Source organism: Physeter macrocephalus, chromosome 9 (genome assembly GCF_002837175.3).
Source record: "Physeter macrocephalus isolate SW-GA chromosome 9, ASM283717v5, whole genome shotgun sequence".
NCBI classification, from domain to species: Eukaryota; Metazoa; Chordata; class Mammalia; order Artiodactyla; family Physeteridae; genus Physeter; species Physeter macrocephalus.
Window position 1 is genome coordinate 64,922,599 of NC_041222.1, and position 6,110 is coordinate 64,928,708.

Genomic DNA, 6,110 nt, shown 5'->3' on the forward strand with positions numbered 1-6,110 from the left:
TTTGTGTATGGTGTGAGGGAGTGTTCTAATTTCATTCTTTTATATGTAGCTGTCCAGTTTTCCAAGCACCACTTGTTGAAGAGTCTGTCTTTTCTCCATTGTATATTCTTGCCTCCTTTATCAAAAATAAGGTGACCATATGTGCGTGGGTTTATCTCTGGTCTTTCCTGTTCCATTGATATATATTTCTGTTTTTGAGTCAGTATCATACTCTCTTGATTACTGTAGCTTTGTAGTATAGTCTGAAGTCAGGGAGCCTGATTCCTCCAGCTCTGTTTTTCTTTCTCAAGATAGTTTTGGCTCTTCAGGTTTCCATACAAATTGTGAATTTTTTTGTTCTAGTTCTGTGAAAAACGCCATTGGTAGTTTGATAAGGATTGCATTGAATCTGTAGATTGCTTTGGGTCGTATAGTCATTTTCACAATGTTGATTCTTCCAGTCCAAGAACATGGTATATCTCTCCAACCGTTTGTATCATCTTTAATTTCTTTCATCAGTGTCATATACTTTTCTGCATACAGGTCTTTTGTTTCCTTAGGCAGGTTTATTCCTAGGTATTTTATACTTTTTGTTGCAGTGGGACATGGGAGTGTTTCCTTAATTTCTCTTTCAGATTTTCAACTTTATTGTATAGAAATGCAAGAGATTTCTGTGCATTTATTTTGTATCCTGCTGCTTTACCAAATTCATTGATTAGCTCTGGTAGTTTTCTGGTAGTGTCTTTAGGATTCTCTATGTATAGTATCATGTCATCTGCAAACAGTGACATTTTTACTTCTTTTCCGATCTGGATTCCTTTTATTTATTTTTCTTCTCTGATTGCTGTGGCTAAAACTTCCAAAATTATGTTGAATAATAGTGGTGAGATTGGGCAACCTTGTCTTGTTCCTGATCTTGGTGGAAATGGTTACATTATTTCACCATGGCAACAATGTTGGCTGTGGGTTTGTCATATATGGCCTTTATTATGTTGAGGAAAGTTCTCTCTATGCCTACTTTCTGGAGGGTTTTTATCATAAATGGGTGTAGAATTTTGTTGAAACCTTTGTCTGCATCTATTGAGCTTATCATATGGTTTTTCTCCTTCACTTTGTTAATATGGTGTATCACATTGATTGATTTGTATATATTGAAGAATCCTTGCATTCCTGAGATAAACTCCACTTGATCATGGTGTATGATTCTTTTAATGTGCTGTTGGATTGTGATTGTAGTATTTTGTTGATGATTTTTGCATCCATTTTCATCAGTGGTATTGGCCTGTACTTTTCATTCTTTGTGACATTTTTGTCTGGTTTTGGTATCAGGGTGATGGTGGCCCCATAGAATGAGTTTGGGAGTGTTCCTCCCTCTGCTGTATTTTGGAAGAATTTGAGAAGATTAGGTGTTAGCTCTTCTCTAAATGTTTGATAGAAATTGCCTGTGAAGCCATCTGGTCCTGGGCTTTTTTTGTTGGAAGATATGTAATCACTGTCTCAATATCAGTGCTTGTGATTGGTCTGTTTATGTTTTCTATTTCATCCTGGTTCACTCTTGGAGGGTTCTGCATTTCTAAGAATTTGGCCATTTCTTCCAAGTTGTCCATTTTATTGGCATAGAGTTGCTTGTAGTAATCTCTCATGATCTTTTGTATTTCTGCAGTGTCAGTTGTTACTTCTCCTTTTTCATTTCTAATTCTATTGATTTGACTCTTCTCCCTTTTTTTCTTGATGAGTCTGGCTAATGGTTTATCAATTTTGTTTATCTTCTCAAAGAACCAGCTTTTAGTTTTATGGACCTCTGCTATCATTTCCTTCATTTCTTTTCATTTATTTCTGATCTGATCTTTTTTTTTTTTTTTTTTTGCGGTATGCAGGCCTCTCATTTTTGTGGCCTCTCCCATTGCAGAGCACAGGGTCTGGATACGCAGGCTCAGCAGCCATGGCTCACGGGCCCAGCCACTCCGTGGCATTTTTTTTTTTTTTTTTTGCGGTATGCAGGCCTCTCATTTTTGTGGCCTCTCCCATTGCGGAGCACAGGGTCTGGATGCGCAGGCTCAGCAGCCATGGCTCACGGGCCCAGCCACTCCGTGGCATGTGGGATCTTCCCAGACCAGGGCACAAACCCGCGTCTCCTGCATCAGCAGGCGGACTCTCAACCACTGCACCACTAGGGAAGCCCATAGTCTTTGTTTTAAAGTCTATTTTGCCTGATATGAGAATTGCTACTCCAGCTTTCTTTTGATTTCCATTTTCATGGAATATCTTTTTCCATCCCCTCACTTTCAGTCTGTATGTGTCCCTACATCTGAAGTAGGTCTCTTGTAGACAGCATATATATGGCTGTTGTTTTTGTATCCATTCAGCCAATCTGTGTCTTTTGGTTGGAGCATTTAATCCATTTACATTTAAGGTAAATATCGATATGTATGTTCCTATTCCCATTTTCTTAATTGTTTGGGGTTTGTTATTGTAGGTCTTTTCCTTCTCTTTTAAATTTCATTTATTGTGTTTTTCCTCATTGTTTGTTTGCTCTTTAGTTCTTCTAGGTCCTTGTTAAACGTTTCTTGTATTTTCTCCATTGTATTTCTCAGGTTTTGGATCATCTTTACCATCATTATTCTGAATTCTTTTTCAAGTAGGCTGCCTATTTCCTCTTCATTTGTTAGGTCTGGTGGGTTTTTACCTTGCTCCTTCATCCACTGTGTGTTTTTCTCTTTTCATTTTGCGTATCTTACTGTGTTTGGGGTCTCCTTTTCGCAGGCTGCAGATTCATAGTTCCCGTTGTTTTTGGTGTCTGTCCCCAGTGGCTAAGCTTGGTTCAGTGGGTTGTAGGCTTCCTGGTGGAGAGGACTAGTGCCTGTGTTCTGGTGGATGAGGCTGGATCTTGTCTTTCTGTTGGGCAGGTCCACATCTGATGGTGTGTTTTGGGGTGTCTGTGGCCTTATTATGATTTTAGGCTGCCTCTCTTCTAATGGATGAGGTTGTGTTCCTGTCTTGCTAGTTGTTTGTCATAGGGTGTCCAGCACTGTAGTTTACTGGTCGTTGAGTGGAACTGGGTCTTAGCATTGAGAAGGAGATCTCTGGGAGATTTTCACCATTTGATATTACGTGGAGCTCTTAGGTCTCTTGTGGACTAGTGTCCTGAACTTGGCTCTCTCACCTCAGAGGCACAGCCCTGATGCCTGGCTTGAGCACCAAGAGCCTGTCATCCACATGGCTCAGAATAAAAGGGAGAAAAGAAAGGAAGAAAGAAAGGAAGAAAGAGGAAGGAAGGAAAGTTATTAAAATAAAAAAATAATTATTAAGAAAAAAATTTTTTAAGTAATTTGAAAAAACAAACGGACATACAGAACCCTAGGACAAATGGTAAAAGCAAAGCTATACAGACAAAATCACACACAGAAGCAAACACATGGACACTCACAAAAAGAGAAAAAGGGAAATATATATATATATATATATATATCATTGCTCTCAAAGTCCACCTCCTCAATTTGGGATGATTCGTAGTCTATTCAGGTATTCCACAGATACAGCGTACATCAAGTTGATTGTGGAGATTTAATCCCCTGCTCCTGAGGCTGCTGGGAGAAATTTCCCTTTCTCTTTGTTCGCACAGCTCCCGGGGTTCAGCTTTGAATTTTGACCCGCCTCTGCATGTAGGTCGCCTGAGGGCATCTGTTCTTCGCTCAGACAGGATGGGGTTAAAGGAGCAGCTGACTCGGGGGCTCTGGCTCACTCAGGCTTGGGGGAGGGAGGGGTACAGATGCGGGGCGAGCCTGTAGCAGCAGAGGCCATCGTGACTTTGCACCAGCCTGAGGCACACTGTGTGCTCTCCCAGGGAAGTCGTCCCTGGATCACTCCTCCACCCACCAGTGTCCAGTTACTCCTCAGGGCCCTATGCCGAGCTAAAGACAGTCTCCATTATAATGTCATGGGCCCTGCAGTTACAACTTACCCCTGGCAGTGGCGGGCTGCACAGGCTCCCAGGAGGGGCAGTGTGGATAGTGACCTGTGCTCACACACAGGCTTCTTGGTGGCAGCAGCAGCAGCCTTAGCGTCCCATGCCTGTCTCTGGGGTCTGTGCTGATAGCCGTGGCTCACGCCCGTCTCTGGAGCTCCTTTAAGCGGTGCTCTTAATCCCCTCTCCTTGTACACCAGGAAACAGAGAGGCCAGAAAATGTCTCTTGCCTCTTAGGCAGGTCCATACTTTTTCCCGGACTCCCTCCCGGCTAGTTGTGGTGCACTAGCTCCATTCAGGCTGTGTTCACGCAGCCAACCCCAGTCCTCTCCCTCCGATCCGACCTCCGAAGCCCGAGCCTCAGCTCCCAGCTCCCGCCCGTCCCGGCAGGTGAGCAGACAAGCCTCTCGGGCTGGTGAGTGCTGGTTGGCACTGAACCTCCGTGTGGGAATCTCTTTGCTTGCCCTCCGCACCCGTTGCGGCACTCTCCTCCGTGGCTCCGATGCTTCCCACCCCCTCCACCACCTGCAGTCTCCACCCGTGAAGGGGCTTTCTAGTGTGTGGAAACCTTTCCTCCTTCACAGCTCCCTCCCACTGGTGCAGGTCCCATCCCTATTGTTTTGTCTCTGTTTTTTCTTTTTTCTTTTGCCCTACCCATGTACGCAGGGAGTTTCTTGCCTTTTGGGAGGTCTGAGGTCTTCTGCCAGTGTTCAGTAGGTGTTCTGCAGGAGTTGTTCCACATGTAGATGTATTTCTGATGTATTTGTAGGGAGGAAGGTGATCTTCACGTCTTACTCTTCCACCATCTTGAAGCTCCTCTGAGAGTTTTCTTTTTATTACCAATTCAATTTCACTTCTAGTGATGGATCTATTCAAATTGTCTCTTTCTTCTTCATTCAGTCTTGGCATGATGTATGTTTCTGGAAATTTGTCCATTTCTTCTAGGTTGTCCAATTTGTTGGCATAGTTGTTCATATCATTCTCTTATGATTTTTTGTATCTCTGTGGTGTCAATTGTTATCCATTCTATATATAATGGTTTGCATCTGCTAATCCAAAACTCTCAATCTATCCCTCTCCCACCCCCCTTCCGCTTGGCAACCACAAGGCTGTTCTCCATGTCTGTGAGTCTGTTTCATAGATAAGTTTGTTTGTGTCATATTTTAGATTCCACACATAAGTGATATCATATGGTATTTATCTTCCTCTTTCTGAATTAGTTCACTTAGTGTGATAATCTCGAGGTCCAGATTTTTCTTGTTTCTTGAGGAAGCACTGTATTACTATAAACTTCCCTCTCAGAAATGCTTTTGCTGTACTCCATAGATTTTGGAGTGTTGTGTTTTCATTTTCATTTGTCTCAAGGTATTTTCTGATTTCCTTTTTGATTTTTTTCATTGACCCATTGGTTTTTTAGTATCATATTATTTAGTCTCCACATGTTCATTCTTTTCCCATTTTTCTTTCTGTAATTGATTTCTTGTTTCATTCTCGTGTAAATTTGTTGAGACTTGTTTTGTGGCCTATCAAGTGATCTATCCTGGAGAATGTTCCATGTGCACTTAACAAGAATGTATATTCTGCTGTTTTTAGATGTAATGTCCTGTAGATATCTATTAATTCCAACTGGTTTATTGCATCATTTAAGACCACTGTTGCCTTATTGATTTTTTGATTTGTCCGTTGATGTTTAGGGGTGTTAAAGATCCTTACAATTATTGTATTATTGTCAGTTTCTCCCTTTATGACTGTTAGCATTTGCATTATATATTTAGGTGCTCCCGTATTGGGTGCATGTATGTTAACGAGTATAATATCATCTTCTTTTATTGATCCCTTTATCATTTATAATACCCTTCTTTGATTTTCATTACAGCCTTTGTTTTCAAGTGTACATTGTCTGATGGGATATTGCTGCTAGAGAAGACCCTCTCTCTTCCCTGCCTTGGGGGAAAGCCAACATGCACATGCTTCTCACAGGTGGAGTCCAGGCTTTGCCCAGCCCTCCTGTTAATCCCAGTGGTCCAACCAGCCAAGTGAGCTCATCTTAGGACACCAGGACTGGGGTGCCCAATCTGTGCTTCTTACCACTCACTTCCCAGGGTGGGAGTCCACCTCTGTATTCTCACTGTTCCTGAGTCCCCTCCCAGGGACACAGACCCTGACT